Source organism: Hyperolius riggenbachi, chromosome 2, assembly GCF_040937935.1.
Source record: "Hyperolius riggenbachi isolate aHypRig1 chromosome 2, aHypRig1.pri, whole genome shotgun sequence".
Taxonomy (NCBI): Eukaryota; Metazoa; Chordata; class Amphibia; order Anura; family Hyperoliidae; genus Hyperolius; species Hyperolius riggenbachi.
In genome coordinates, this window is record NC_090647.1 from 450,527,651 (window position 1) to 450,544,717 (window position 17,067).

Sequence of the window (17,067 nt, forward strand, 5' to 3'; positions counted from 1 at the left end):
AAGTCGGTCAACTAGTGGCCCACACACTACAAGTAAATGTCACCTATGCGAGTCACCTCCACTAATTGATATGACCAATGTTGTGTCTCCATGCTCTGAATTCAAAAATCATTCGACTCATTCGAATCACGTGAACAGTAGCCGATTCCTGAGCAATCCACCAATATCTTGCATCTTGCTCGATCCACTAAGCTGGTCAATTCGACATGATATCAGCCCCTTTTCTTCCATCGGGCATACTGGAAAGCACTCGATTCTCTCTTGATTTGAAAAAATGATCGGATCGAGTGGCCGATCCTACAGCCAAATTGCTGGATGTATGGCCCTCCTAACAAACTATACATTTGTAGTATTTTTTTTTCCAACAATGTTCACAGGCAGAGTATTTCACTTTTTATTGGCTATATCAAAATTACAGTACAGTGGTTCAAAAGTTTACAAACACTTCTTTAATGGTGCCGTTAAATATTTTGGAAAATGTCAAGCCTTTAGGCAATTAGATAATTATAATAATAATAATAGCTTATTGGCCAAACTGGGTGTAAGTAAGGGCCATCAATCAAATTCCCTGCTTCTATGCTTAACAGACTAAGAAAATCGAAACAAATAGGCCAAGACCTCAGAAAAAAGTGGACCTCACAAATCTGCAAAAGCTAGCCATACACTTATAGATTTCCACCCAATGATCCTAAACGATCGATTCCTTTCTGAAAAAAAAATCGATTCAGCATACACTGCACATCAATCTCCAATAGATTTCACCGGGGAATCTATTGAAAATCGATCGAACTGCAGATTTACACTATTCAATGCAGTGTAAAGCTATAGGCCATCGATCTGCCAATGCTCTTGCCCCGCCCTGATTGTTTAACCTCTTGCCGACTGCTCCACGCCAATTGACGTGAGCAGTGCGGCAGTCCCAGGACCGTTCCACGCCCATTGGCATAAACGGCTGTCTATGGGGCTAGCAGGAGATCACGCGCAGACTGCGTTCGCATCTCCTGCTCGGGGGCGGAGTTCCGCTCCGCCTTCAGTCTCTGAGCAGCAATTGCCGCTTGGGAGACTTAGACGGCGAAACCACCGTCTAATTGCTTTGTAAAGCGCTGCGATCTGCAGCAGCGCTGTACGGGGGACAGCCGTGTGACACGGCTGTCCCCCTGGGACACAGGGAAGCGATCCGCTGTGATAGGCTGAAGCCTATCACAGCCGATCGCGCTGATTGGCTGGCGGGGGGAGGGAGGGAGGCAGGGTAATAAACTTAATTAAAAAAAAGCAGGATTGTATTAAAAATAATATGAATAAATATTTATTAAAAAAAAAAACACTGGGGGTGATCAGACCCCACCAACAGAGAGGCTATGTTGGTGGGGAGAAAAGGGGGGCGGGGGAATCACTTGTGTGCTGAGTTGTACGGCCCCGCAGTTTGGCCTTAGAGCTGTAGTGGCCTATTTAACTAAAAATAGCCTGGTCACTAGGGAGGGTTAACACTGCGGTCCTCAAGTGGTTAAATTTTCTATCTTGTCAGTTGATTTCTAGTCAAAATCTATCAAAAAACAATTGATCTGACATTTTGGGGAATCAATTCCTAGCAGATGAAACAAAGCTGAGTGCAAGAACATCGATGAGTGTATGGCCACCTTAAAGGGAAGGTCCGAGCAGCTTAAAAAAAGTAATTTACTTACTCGGGGCTTCCTCCAGCTGTGACTTTTTTTTTAAAGATTTTTATAAAATCACATAGTTTAAGTGGGATCACACCCACAGCAATACATTAGCAAGAGCGTTTCAAATCACAAAGCGCTCAGAAAAGCGCTCCTAGTGGGTTCCAGGCCTAAAGGGAATCCAGATGCTTCCCCTGTTCTTCTCATCCACGCCGCTCCAGAGCTGAAGCCCAGCGTCAGGGTCTTATTAATGGAGCTCGGCCACACTACGCAGCTCACGTCTGTGCAATATTACACAGCTGCACAGGCCTGGATTTCCCCAGTGAGCCCCGGCTCCTGTGTCTGCACAGTGCTGCCAAGCTCATTCTCATAAGCCTCCTCAGAAGTTGGATGTTGTGTAAGGCTGTCTCCCATCTCCCCCTCAGGAGACCTTCTTGGGTAAGCTGAGTCGCACTTTCTGGACTTTGCTATCTATAACTTTGGTATTTACAGAGATGGATTAAGATGTAATGGGGCTCTAGGCAAGGTAGTAGATTTGGAGCCCCCTTGTGGTCCTTTTGGTAAGCTGAACTAGAGAGAGGCCAGAGAAGGTAGCAGGTGGGCCCCTGGACACCTACTAGGCCCTAGGCACCTGCCTCACTTGCCTGGTGGAAGATCCTGCTCTGGGTACTTATATCATTCACACATAAGCATTGCATTTTCTAAGCATTTTTTTTGCACAGAGACTTCAATTTAGATCCTAATACAGTCAACAAAAGGGTTATTTTTGTATTTATACACGGAGCACTTTTGGATTGCTGTGAATTTATGGTTGTACGTGTTATTTCATCCCGACACCAGACTTTGTTGATTGGTTTAACCTGCTGCTAAGCTTAGCTGACACTTATATACTGATATTGGATTGTTATTATTGCTCTTATATCAGCGTCTTGGGGGAGTCTGATTACATTCAGACTTAAAGGGATCCTTAACTCTGCAAACTAAAAAAGGTTTCACTTACCCGGGGCTTCCCCAAGCCCTCTGCAGCCGTCCTGTGCCCTCCCAGCTCCTCCAGTGTTCTCCAGTCCCTGCTGCGCCTTAGTTTCATTTTCTCCCGGGCCAAGCGTATTCTTGTCCACCTTGCCGGCGTCAAGCGTTTCCTGTGCAGGCGTACTGCACCTGCGAAGGACACACTTGACAGAGGCAAGGCGGACAAGAATACACGTTGCCGGGTGCCAACTCCCAGTTGGCCGAAAACAAAACTAACGAGCGGCGGGAACCAGAGGACACTCGAGGAGCTGCAAGGGCACAGAACGGCTGCAGAGGGCTTGGGGAAGCCCCGAGTAAGTTAAACTTTTTTTAGTTTGCAGGGTTATTATTATTATTATTATTTATTGTATTTATAAAGCGCCAACATATTACGCAGCGCTGGACATTAATTTAGGTTACAGACAATATTTAGGGGTGACAAACAGCACTATGACAATACAGGAATACAAGAAAACCAGATCACACAGCACAGTATGAGTACAAGGTAATGCTTAGTCAGTCACTGGAGGGGAGCATGGAGATTAGGCAAGTTAGGTTCACTCAAATGCATAGCATGGGTGCACAGTAATGGAGATGCATAATCAGGTAGGACACAAAAGGAGGAGGACCCTGCCCAAAGGCTTACAATCTAGAGGGAGAGGTAGGGACACAAGAGGTAGGGGACCAGAGTTCAGCTGTGGGTTTAGAGCGATTGTGAGGGGTGGTAGGCCAGAGTGAAAAGGTGAGTTTTGAGGGCCTTCTTGAAGGTGTTGAAGGAGGAGGCTGCCCTAATGGGTGGAGGTAGGAAGTTCCATAGTGTTGGAGCGGCTCTTGAGAAGTCATGGAAGCGTGCATGGGACTGGGTGATGCGGGGGACGGTCAGGCGAAGTTCATTGGAGGAGCGGAGTGAGCGGCTTGGTGTGTATCTCTGAGTAAGATCAGAAATGTAGGTTGGACAGGTTTTGTGGACGGATTTGTAGGTCAGACACAAGGGTTCCCTTTAAAGGGGATTGTAGCGTTTCATGCAGGATAAGTCCTTAATAAAATTATTGATTTTTCTCACTAAAAGTGAGTTTGTGGCTTATTGTGTTAGCACGGTGGCGTAGTGGTTAGCTCTCTCGCCTTGCAGTGCTGGGTCCCTGGTTCGAATCCCAGCCAGGGCACTATCTGCAAAGAGTTTGTATGTTCTCTCCGTGTCTGCGTGGGTTTCCTCCGGGCACTCCGGTTTCCTCCCACATTCCAAAAACATACAGATAAGTTAATTGGCTCCCCCTAAAAAATTGGCCCTAGCTTACAGTACTTACACTACATAATATAGACATATGGCAATGGTAGGGATTAGATTGTGAGCTCCTTTGAGGGACAGTTAGTGACAAGATATATATATATATATACACAATGTACAGCGCTGCGTAATATGTCGGCGCTATATAAATACTAAATAATAATAATAATAATATATAGTTCCCGATAAGGTCATATTTTCTTGCTTGGAATAATTGTTGTTATTGCCTCTTAACCTCCCCAGGACCGCCTCACGTCGATGGGTGTGGTCGCGGCGGCAGCTCCAGGATCGCCTAATGCCAATTGGGGTCAAGTCCTGGGCTGCAGCTTGCAGGAGATTGCGCGCAGGTTGTGTGCGCATCTCCTGCTTGGGGGTGGAGCTCCGTCCCGACTTCAGTCTCGGAGCGGCGAAACTGCCGTCTTTTTTGTTAGTACAGCGCTGCGATCAGCAGTAGCGCTGTACTGGGGACAGCCGTGTCTCCCTGGGGCACTTGAGAGCAATCGGCTCTCATAGGCAGAAGCCTATGAGAGCCGATCACCAGGATTGGCCAGCTGGGGGGTGGGAGGGGTTTTTGAAAAAAAAAATAGCAAGCAAGCAAAATGTATTCATAAAAATGTAATGCAAATATTTATTTTTAAAAAATTAACACTGTGGGGGGATCAGACCCCACCAATAAGAAGCTCTGTTGGTGGGGAGAAAAGGGGGAAGGGGGGAAATCACTTGTGTGCTGAGTTGTGCAACCCTGCAGCTATGCCTTAAAGCTGCAGTGGTCAATTATGTACAAATTGGCCTGGTCTTTAGGGGGGTTTAACACTGCGGTCTTCAAGTGGTTAAAGAGGTCCAATTAATAACTTTATTTAAAGATAAAACTTTATTGACCAAACATAAGGAATAACATAAGGCATTGGACTTCCATCCATTGCTCAGACCTGGGTCATATATACTCAATGGTGGGCTCAATTCTATGAGCCCATTTTGAGTTATTTTCTTGGTAGCCATAGGGGTTCACTTGTGATATAGGAGGTGAGGCATTTGTGATTTTCCTTCCACATAATATTGTATTGTGGTCATTTGCTAAGGATAGCATTTGTTTTAGATGTTTTTATAATGTTTATACAGAATGTTCAATAAAGCTTTGTTATACTCATAACTGGTGGTGCAGCATTTATGCAGGATTGCTTCTTGCTACTTTTTCCATGAAATTTTTTCCTTGGTCCTGCGGCTAGCACACTGTGCATGTACAAATTTAGATATTTGGAGTGCGGACACAGACATTTTTCTTCACATTGACAATTGTATGGGGAGATCTCTTGTTCTCTCTCTTTTCTTTGTGTCCTGCACCCAACAAGGATTTATGAGATTTTTTTTTTCTTTCTTCTCTCTTTTTTCTTTTTCCTACCATGGCTTTCTCACTGCACAATTTAGAAACCGCATGGAATACTAGGCTGGAGGCACTGTTTGGTGAGGTGACTGATGCTGTCAAGGCTGAGCCTATTCCCAAGCCATTTCGTGATTTGTGCAATAGATATAAGGAATTATACAAAACATACACCAGTCTTTGGTGGAATATCCATAGTTTACAAATTTATATAAAAGAAGGCATCTATCCTCGCGGTTTGCGAGTTCAAATCTTCCCCTCGTGGGAAGCGGACTTCCAATTTAAAGAGAAATGGGAATGCGGCTTGGGAAAATGCTCTGTTATTATTTTAAATATGCTCATTGAACATGACCAATTGCTATTGGAAAAAACCAAAACTGAAATTTCAGTGGTCCAAACAGATTTGAAAAGTTTTGACGAATCCAAATTAGTCCAACCCTTCTTGAACAAATTCAAGGGGGAATTGGAGGATTTTGAAAAACGCATAAGTAATGGAAAGAAAAATAAATATGGTAGAGATCGCAAAGATTTTGATGATGGACAGGCATATAGATGGAAACACCGTGGTAATGGACGGGGACGCCCCAAAAAACCACGTGGTGGAGGATCAGGTAATCCAAGTGGGGGTAACAGACCCAGACCAAAACCTGATAAGCCCACTAATACCAATCCTAGTAGTGGCCCCCAGGGTGACAGTGCTAGATATTTTGATGAGAATCATTCAGAAATAGACACACATAGTGATTTTTTATCCGAAGCAAGTGGGGCCGAAAGCGAAACAGAAGGGGTGGTAGGAGGTCAGGCAGGCACAGAATCACGAATACAAACAGCCCAGGGAGCCTCAGTAGCACACAATCTTCGAAACAAAACCAATCAGACCAAGAAATTGAATCGACTAAATTAAGGATCATTAATCTGTCTGATTATCAACTTAGTGAGGCAGAGAGTTCAGTCTTGGAGTGGGGGCTCACTTTTTCACCCACGGCCCCTTTGGATAAATTTACAGTCCTTAAGGACCTCTTTCTCTTTTGTAGAAAGCTGGTATTGCATAAAATGTTCTCACGCTCACCAACGGACTATATTGATTTGGGTCTGGACATTAACGATCGTGAGATTTTTGAGATTTTGGTTGACCTTTTGCAGGAAAATGAGCCTTCACATGCATCCCAGTTTAGAAGACCCACCAGTTTTATCCCCCCCTTAGAAAATTGTCCGGCAGTAAAAATATTTTTTGATCTAATGTGTGAAGAGATCAGAACTTTGAAGATTACCCCCTTAAAAGATGGGAATATTACTAAAAAAGAACGTTATGCTTTAACAAATTTAGCCAAGAATTAACCCCTTATAATAAAAGAGGCAGACAAGGGGGGCAATATTGTTATCTGGCCAGAGGAGATGTACCGCTCGGAAGCATTACGACAACTTAATAATAGATTGTACTATTGCCGACTGCCTTCTGATCCAACTGAAGTATACAAGAGCAAGTTGGACAGGATTCTGTTGAATGGGGTTAGGAACAACATGATTTCTCCAAAAGAACTTATGTTTCTGACAGTGGATAAGCCAGTGATTCCCACACTATACCTATTACCAAAGATACATAAAAACATCTCCTGTCCACCGGGAAGGCCCATTGTGTCAGGAATCGGAGGTTTGACTGAAAAATGTGTGGACGTGCACCTACAACCGCATTTGGTGAGTTTGAGTTCCTACATAAGAGACTCCACACATTTAATCAACCAGCTTGAGGGCATCTCCTTTCCCCCAGGGACGTTAATGATAACATGTGATGTAGAGTCACTTTATAGTAATATTCCTCATGAATTAGGCCTAAAAGCCATCAAGTACTTCTTGGATACTGAGAGTTGTGAAGCAGAAACCAAAAATATTTTCATACTACAACTTTTGGAATTTATTCTTAAATTTAATTATTTTGTCTTTGACCATCAGTTTTACTTACAGGTTGCCAGTACAGCAATGGGGGCTCGGTGTGCTCCATCATATGCCGGGCTTTTCTTGGGATGGTGGGAGAGGGAGGTGGTCTTCGGTCCCACTTTGGAGCGATGCCAGTCCCACATTTTGGGCTGGCATCGCTTCATTGATGACATCATTTTCTTTTGGGATGGTTCAATTGAATCCTGTCAGGCATTCATTGATTTACTTAATGACAATAATTTAAATATTCATCTGACATCTCATATTTCAGATCGACAGGTGGATTTCCTGGACCTCCGATTAACAATGGGGGAGGACAACCATATTCATTTCAATTTATTTCGTAAACCAACAGCAACCAATAGCTTATTACACTTCCAAAGTTGCCACAAACCGGACCAAAAGATGAACCTTCCAACTGGTCAATTTCTCCGATTGAGAAGGAATTGTTCGGAGCATGAGGACTTTCAACAACAAGCCCATGATTTAACACAGCGTCTACGAGATAGAGGATATCCCAGGAAGGTAATAGCCCGTGGATATAAGAGAGCTAGGGAGGCTAACAGAACTGATTTGTTGCGCCCTAGAAATAAAACGGAGAACACGACTATTCGCTTCATCACCAATTACAACAATCAATGGTCTGATATCAGACAAAAATTACATAGGCATTGGCCCATTTTGTTGTCTGACAGCCACTTAACTACGGCCTTAAGGCCATTCCCCTCGATGAGCTGTAGAAGAGCCAAAAATATCAAGGACATAGTATGTAACAGCTTTTACCAGAGATCTACTCGATCTCTGGGTAGTGGTTTTAGACTTAAGGGCAGCCATCCATGTGGCAACTGCTCTGTCTGCCAATACATGTCCCCTACCTACTCAGTATCTAATGCCCTAGGAACAGAGACCTTCCAGCTTCATCAATATAATAACTGCAGGTCAAGTGGGGTAATTTACCTCCTGACCTGCCCTTGTAACAAGATGTATATAGGACAGACAAGTAACCAGCTTAGAAAGAGGGTGCAACAACACCTATCAAATATTTCATTAGCGAATAGGGACCACTTAAACCACAAAAAGCTTACAAGTGTTGCCTCACACTTCCTGTTCCATCATCAGGGGAGAACAGCAGGCTTACATGTGGCTATCCTGGAAAGCATAAGGATCGGCTCCAGAGGGGGTGATGTGACCAAGCGTTTGCTTCAAAAAGAACTAAGATGGATTTATCAAATGGGGAGCAGAGCCCCCAGAGGTCTAAATGAGGAATTCTCCTTTAAATCATTTCTTGGGTAAGTATATATCAAATATTGATTGTCTCTGTTGGGCATTGTTGGTATATGTACACCATGGATGTTGTATTTTGCACATCTTTAGTCACAATGGAGAACATGGCTCTGCGAGGGTGAGCGCAGATTACCATGAAGTATATACACATTGCTGATCTTCACATGTATGGGTTAATTTCTGCGAAGGTAAGCGCGGATCATTTATTTTGATGGGATTTTTCACTTTGCATGGGTGAGGTGTTGGTGGTCCTTGGTGAGTGGACCGCTTCCACCCTCATCACTTACACATGTATGTGGTGGTATGTACACCATAGGTACATACACATGTAATCACATTAGATAGGTAGGCCTGGGACGATCCTAGGTAAGGGATCAAACAGACCTAATGAGATTTCACCATACTTTTCACATTTGGTGTTACATTTATTATCATCACTATTATGCCCATAATATATACATTTTGAAAAATCTTCCCCGAAGTGTTTGGCCCTTCTTTTTAGAGCCTATTTTAAGGATTTTTGAGGTAAATACCTTGTTTTTGACACAACTTTCTATCTAGATCCTTTGGAATCTAAGAAGCATGCTCACGGCCATCCCAACACACTATGGATTGATGACCACCATTGCTTGGACATCTATAGAAGAATACCTGGTGAACACTCCCCTGATCTGCGCTATATATTTTCTCTGCAGTTTAGAATCTTTGAAGACATCATCATGTGACACTGTGAATAGTGCCTCTCATTTGTGTAGTGAATGGACGCTGGAGTTATGTGCCCACTGCATATTTCTGTCATGTTCTTTATCTCCATCATTTTATATATATATTTTTTGACAGCATTTTCCCTTATCTTACAGTGGTAACAGTAATGTATTTCGTGTAAAATTATCTTGCCTTATGTATATAAATCCTTGTTCAAATTTAATATTATGACATACTGTATTGGCTTTTTTTGCATATTTTGTCAAAATGTTTTTTTTAAATCATTGCTTGGGCTGTATGAACGCATTATTTACTTAATATGCCTCTAAATACCTGTTTTACGTAGTGAGGATCCTTCAGATAGGTTGCACAGGTGCATTGGGGAACATACAGTTCCGAATTGCGCTTCAGCAACAAGGGGACACGGATTTCTGTGTCTCCTACTTGATACCTATGACGTCGTACGCACACGGCGGCATCCCCGCCTTGTTGTGCGTTCCACCTCCATGATGGATGGTACGCGCATGCGGCTTGTCCGCATGCGTCATGCCACCTCCCACCCACGTATAACATACACACAAGGCTTTACTTCCGCAAATGCCGCGCCATTTCCCTGCCCATTAAAATGAGCCGCCCAATCAGCGGGCTGCTTTCTCCGCGATTTTTAGCTCTTAAGCAATTGTCTACCCACAATGCACCGCTCCTGAGGAAGTGGTCTTTTTTGAACCACGCCACGCGTGGAGCGTCTTGTGTGCCTCCCTCCACCCTGACTTTATGGTTGCCTCCAACTACCACCCCGGGTCATGTATGTATACCCCGTTGTACATAGGTAACTCCTGATCTCTATATGCACTGTTACACATCATATATTTGCAACCTCTCATGGTTTATGAGCATATTGCTACACTTTAGCACCTTTCTGTTTTTTTCTTCACCTTTGTCATAATGGAGGTCTTTCATTGATGGTTTTTGTCACTCCCAGTTTTCAGAGTCCTTGCTCAGACCCGGGTCATATATACTCAATGGTGGGCTCAATTATATGAGCCCATTTTGAGTTATTTTCTTGGTAGCCATAGGGGTTCACTTGTGATATAGGAGGTGCGGCATTTGTGATTTTCTTTCCACATAATATTGTATTGTGGTCATTTGCTAAGGATAGCATTTGTTTTAGATGTTTTTATAATGTTTATACAGAATGTTCAATAAAGCTTTGTTATACTCATAACTGGTGGTGCAGCATTTATTCAGGATTGCTTCTTGCTACTTTTTCCATGAAGTTCCATAGTGTTGGAACGGCTCTTGAGAAGTCTTGGAGGCGTGCATGGGACTGGGTGATGCGGGGGACGGTTAGGCGAAGTTCATTGGAGGAGCGGAGTGAGCGGCTTGGTGTGTATCTCTGAGTAAGATCAGAAATGTAGGTTGGACAGGTTTTGTGGACGGATTTGTAGGTCAGACACAAGGGTTCCCTTTAAAGGGGATTGTAGCGTTTCATGCAGGATAAGTCCTTAATAAAATTATTGATTTTTCTCACTAAAAGTGAGTTTGTGGCTTATTGTGTTATATATAGTTCTCGATAAGGTCATATTTTCTTGCTTGGAACAATTGTTGTTATTGCCTCTTAACCTCCCCAGGACCGCCTCACGTCGATGGGTGTGGTCGCGGCGGCAGCTCCAGGATCGCCTAATGCCAATTGGGGTCAAGTCCTGGGGCTGCAGCTTGCAGGAGATTGCGCAGTAGCGCTGTACTGGGGACAGTCGTGTCTCCCTGGGGCACTTGAGAGCAATCGGCTCTCATAGGCAGAAGCCTATGAGAGCCGATCACCAGGATTGGCCAGCTGGGGGGTGGGGGGGGTTTTTGAAAAAAAAATAAAAAAAAGCAAGCAAGCAAAATGTATTCATAAAAATGTAATGCAAATATTTATTTTAAAAAAATTAACACTGTGGGGGGGATCAGACCCCACCAATAAGAAGCTCTGTTGGTGGGGAGAAAAGGGGGAAGGGGGGAAATCACTTGTGTGCTGAGTTGTGCAACCCTGCAGCTATGCCTTAAAGCTGAAGTGGTCAATTATGTACAAATTGACATGGTCTTTAGGGGGGTTTAACACTGCGGTCTTCAAGTGGTTAAAGAGGTCCAATTAATAACTTTATTTAAAGATAAAACTTTATTGACCAAACATAAGGCATAACATAAGGCATTGGACTTCCATCTACCCAGCTTTTGAATAACACTGACATGAAGACCTAACCTGGATGCCTCCGTTGCAGCACCTATGCGGAAAGAATGTGTTAAATGGTACCCCCCAATCCCGGCGGCATTTGCACAAAGATTGAGAACTGAATTGAACTGAAACTTTGACAACTAAAAGCCATTTTCATGACGCAAAAGAGTACCCAGCTCACCTCCTCTTGCCCTTAAAAAGTTATTTAAGTTCTGCAAAGGGCATAATTTATTACCTGACCAGGCATGCAATCAACACTCCCTTTACTAACTGATCTGTTTTGGAATTTTTTAGAAATAGGCCCACCTTAGTAGAAGACACCATCACATTCTCATAACACAAACCCCCTACTTTGGTTTTTGACTGGGATATGAGCTCCGAAACTCTTAGAGCCCCGAAGGACATCAGGCAAAACGCGCAACGAAAAAGTAGCGTCTCGAAAGTGGAAGAACACACAGAAACTGTCGCTTCCCATAAAAGCTCCAACAAATGTAATACTGTCGGGACTATGGGTAAAATGGCGATGACCTTTCAAAATCTGCTGTACTGAAAAATAGGAGTTGCAAGCCGGTAAATTATGCAATTTTAGAAAAATGTAATTCCAGCCAGAGATTTGACAATATGAGAATGTGATTATCCATTTTGCATGCAAGCTGCTGCGTACTGCAAAACCAAACCTTCTGATATATTCCATTCGCTGAAACCTAACAATTGAACAAAATTCACCTAGTCTTTCCATGCGACCGAGTAGGCTTTCCAAGTCGCCATGGAGACTGTACATGGTACAATTTTTTCCTTTTTTTTCGATTAGATAATGCTATTTGATTATTCCGTTAGATCTAATATAAGCATTTTTACAACATGTCCGATCGGATTTTTATTGAAAAATGGGATAATCGTTCATTTTTCTTGTTCGAAAAAAAATTCAACTGAAACTTTCATTCAATTCGATAGTTTTAGATAGTCGAATAAACGGGAAAATAGAACGTTTTTATTTTACCATGTATGGGCACCATTAATGTTAAATTAAAGTGGACCCAAACCTAACATTTTTTTAATTCAAAATATTTAGTTGCACCACTCTTACACATACAAAGATAAATAAACACTTCTTCAAGCCTATGAGCATTTCAGTGCATGCTTTTCGCCCTTCTCTTTTCATAACTAGGGTTATACAGGTGGCAGCCATTGCTTCGAAGCTTAGTAGAAGGTTTTAGATCATGGGTGTGTTTGTCATCAGCTACCCTCCCTCACAGGGGCGTCGTCTATGTGAAATCTCACACAAGCTGACATCATCAGTAGCAGCCTGTGTTTTCTTTTTGTCTTCTATCTCCACCAGTCTGCCGGATTCTGTCCCGGCAATATGAAAGGAAGGGAGGGGTTCCTACAATAAATGTAAAATATATAATATTTGTCATCATGCAGCTAAAAAAAAACAACTCACCACTCCCTTTCCATCACATCTTCCAAATAGTCTATAGCATTTATGACCAGACAAAGGTAAGAGCCCCGGTGTTTGTGAAATGACACTGCAGTCTGACGTTAAAGGGACTCCGAGCACCTCTCATGGGCATGCTTTTAACCACTTCCCGACCGCCGTATAGACAATTGGCGGCCGGGAAGTGGACCCTGCAAGGACCGCCGTATTGACAAATGGCGGCGGTCCTTGTAGGGGCATGGGCGGAGCGATCGTGTCATCCGTGACGCGATCCTCCGCCGGTGTTCGGAAGCCCGGCATTTAGTCTCCGCTCGCCGGCCACTTAGCAGAGCCGGCGAACGGAGGAATCCGTAAAATCAGCCAATCAGGGAGTATAAGGCACTTTGTTAGGTAAACAAAGTGCCTTATACATGCTTCCTCCTCGCCTCGTGGTCTCATTGTTCCAGAGACCACCAGCGAGGAGGAAGCATTTTGTAAGTGACACTCCACACTGCTGATTTTTGTGCCTAGCCCCCCTGATCTCCCACCCCAGCCTTCATACCCCCCCCCCCCCCCTGATCACCCCAGCAGACCCCTGCCAGCACCCTTGCACCCCTATAAACCCCCCCCCCCCACCTGCCACTAACTATTGATGCTGTCTCTTAGTTTAGGTCCCTAACTGCCTCCTAGTCACCCCTGATCCCCCTCCCCTACCTTTAGATCACCCCCAGACCCCATCCCAGACTACCCCCCTGTATACTGTATACATCTGTATACAGCAACCTTACCCCCTGATCCTCCTCTGATCCCCCTCTGATCACCTGTCTATCACCTGTCCCTGTCCACCACCCCTCAGCACCCCCACCCATCAGAGCAGACCCTAACTGCCCCGCGGGGGCAACCGATCACCTGCCCAGACCCTTGATTGCCCTCATACTCCCCCTCCTGATTTCATCCCCTGCTCTTTGTTTACATCTGTCCTCCCCAGCAATCACTAACTGATCTGCGATCAGTAACCCCCTGTGTCTGCCTCTCATCAGATCAGGACTCAGTCTGCCCCGTGCGGGCTCCTGATCAACCCCCCACCCCCTCAAATCGCCCTCAGACCCCCCCCCCCCTAATCACCGTCCGAGTGCATTGTATTTGACTGTGCTGTGATTGTATTCGATTGTGCTGCGATTGTATTTGATTGTCCCGTGATCTGCTTCGATTGTCCCGTGATTGTTTGATTGCCTCTGAGACCCCACTTCCCAACAACCCCCACCCCACCCCACCACCACCCCCCATCACCTTCCGAGTGCATCAGATTTGATTGTGCTGCGATTGTATTCGATTGTGCTGTAATTGTATTTGATTGTCCCGTGATCGGCTTCGATTGTCCCGTGATTGTTTGATTGCCTCTGAGACCCCACTTCCCGCCACACCCAACCCCACCCTCCCCCCCCCCCCACCACCACCTTCCGAGTGCATCAGATTTGCTTGTGCTGCGATTGTATTCGATTGTGCTGTAATGGTATTTGATTGTCCTGTGATCGGCTTCGATTGTCCCGTGATTGTTTGATTGCCTCTGAGACCCCACTTCCCGCCACACCCAACCCCACCCTCCCCCCCACCACCTTCCGAGTGCATAAGATTTGCTTGTGCTGTGATTGGATTCGATTGTGCTGTAATTGTATTTGATTGTCCCGTGATCGGCTTCGATTCTCCCGTGATTGTTTGATTGCCTCTGAGACCCCACTTCCCGCCACACCCAACCCCACCCTCCCCCCCACCACACCCAACCCCACCCTCTCCCCCACCACCTCCAACCACCACCTTCCGAGTGCATCAGATTTGCTTGTGCTGTGATTGGAGTCGATTGTGCTGTAATTGTATTTGATTGTCCCGTGATTGTTTGATTGCCTCTGAGACCCCACTTTCCACCAACCCCAATACCTCTCATATACTCCCTTTTGCTAGGTAGGTGCTCTATTTTTCTGGGTAGTCTCGGAGGAAAACCCCATAAATTTAGCAGTCCACAATGGCAAGAAGGGGGCTTTCCGATGAGGAGGTATACAGGTATATGGACCAGTCGGATGAGTTCTTTTGGGAAGAATCATCCGTCGAATCATCCGGGTCCGAATTTGAACCTGTGGAAAGCAGTGGTTCCCTGACCGAAAGTGATGACGAGGCTTTGGTCCCGGCTAGAGCCAGGCGTACCAGACCCCATGTCGTTAGACGGCAGGTGGCGCAGGATCCGCCTCAAGGGCAGCAGGGTGGTGCTAGCGCTGATGATAGTTTTCTTGGTGAGGCAGGCACCAGCAGCGCAGCATCTCCTGGACTTGGTACCAGTACTTCTGTAGACCCTGGTGAAGTGGTGAGCGCCAGCATGGAAGTTGAAACTGGTACGGTGGCAAGTGCAGTAGTATCCCCGTCGCAGCCACCAAGAAGAAGACGGGCCCGTAGTACCCATAGACTCCCAGAGGTGCTGGCACATCCAGATTGGCAATCCCCTGATTCCGCCGCACCCGTAGTGCCCCCTTTCACCGCCCAGTCTGGAGTCCAGGTGGCGACAGCTCATCTAGGAACGGCCCTAGACTTTTTGCAGCTGTTCATCACCCAGGTTCTCTTGGACTTAATTGTGGTTGAAACCGTAAAGCCACACAATTCATCACCGAGCACCCGGAGAGCAGCTATGCCCAGCCTTTCCGGTGGAAACCAGTCCAAGTTTCCGACATTAAAATCTTTTTGGCCCTTATCCTTCACTTGGGACTAATGAAACAGAATGTATTGCGGTCGTATTGGTCTACGAACCCAGTACATCATCTTCCCTTGTACCCTGCTGCCATGTCCAGGACACGATTTGAGTCCACCCTGCGCTTCCTGCACTTCAACAACGACGAAACCTGTCATGAAAAGGGCCACCCTGCTTATGACCGGCTCCACAAAATTCGGCCCCTCATAGACCACCTGTCATCAACATTTGCAGATGCTTAACAGAACTGAACAGAACATCTGCGTAGACGAGTCCCTCTTATGCTTTACCGGGCGCCTTGGCATCAAACAGTACATCCCAAGCAAGCGTGCCCGGTATGGGGTGAAACTGTATAAACTCTGTGAAAGGGCCACAGGCTATACATGTCGTTTTAGGGTCTATGAGGGAAAAGACTCAAAATTGGAGCCGGTCGGATGCCCTGACTACCTGGGGAGCAGTGGAAAGGTTGTGTGGGACTTGGTGTCACCCTTGTTCCAGAAGGGGTACCATCTTTTTGTGGACAATTATTACACAAGTGTGGCCCTCTTTCAGCACTTAAAGTTAGAAGGAATCCGATGCTGTGGCACTGCGCGGCCTAGTCGCCAGGGCTTCCCCCAACGGCTCGTTACCACCAGACTTGAACGGGGGCAGAGGGCCGCCTTGCGTACTGACGACCTGCTCGCGGTGAAATGGAGGGACAAGAGGGACGTTTACTTTCTGTCCCTCCATTCACACAGACACGGCAGTCCAAATTCAACGGGCAACTGCGGTCATTGAAAAGCCCCTTGTCGTCCACGAATATAATGTCAACATGGGAGGGGTGGACTTCAATGACCAGAGGTTAGCGCCAGTGGTCGAGTCCTGCGTGAACGCAGGTGGACGACGTCCACCTAGTTTTTTCAGAGGGTGAACGTCGTCCACCCTACAGGGTTGCCAGGTGTCTGGATTTTAACAACAGTGCAAAATCTGGCTGTCTACACAGTCCCTATATTTGCCTTTGCCATCCGTTTAAAATTAGCCCTTGGCTCTCTATCTCACTGTGGATGTTCCCCTACCTTGACACTTTTGGCAGCGGCAGATCTCCCCTCTAGCTGCAGTGAATTATGGTTCTGACTGTCAGTGGCCGGTACCGCCCCCTGCTTGCACAGCGTGCACGGAGATGCAAGACTTCCCGGGAAGTTTGAAAGCCAGGAGAAGAGACAGCTCTCTGATCATCTGTCTGTGACTGTCTGCAGCTGCCTTCTAGGAGATCAGACACATTGACTCCCAGCATGACCCCCTTTCTTGAGACCACCTTATGTTTCCTCCCTCGGCACTTACTGGGAGGGGAGGGGGCGATGAAACAGAAGTAGGAGCTGCCAAGGGTGATTCGAGGTATGGACACCTTCTCTCTCTATCTGCCCTCCCTTGTGAGCCACACATCTTGGTAAGAAATATCTGTTCTT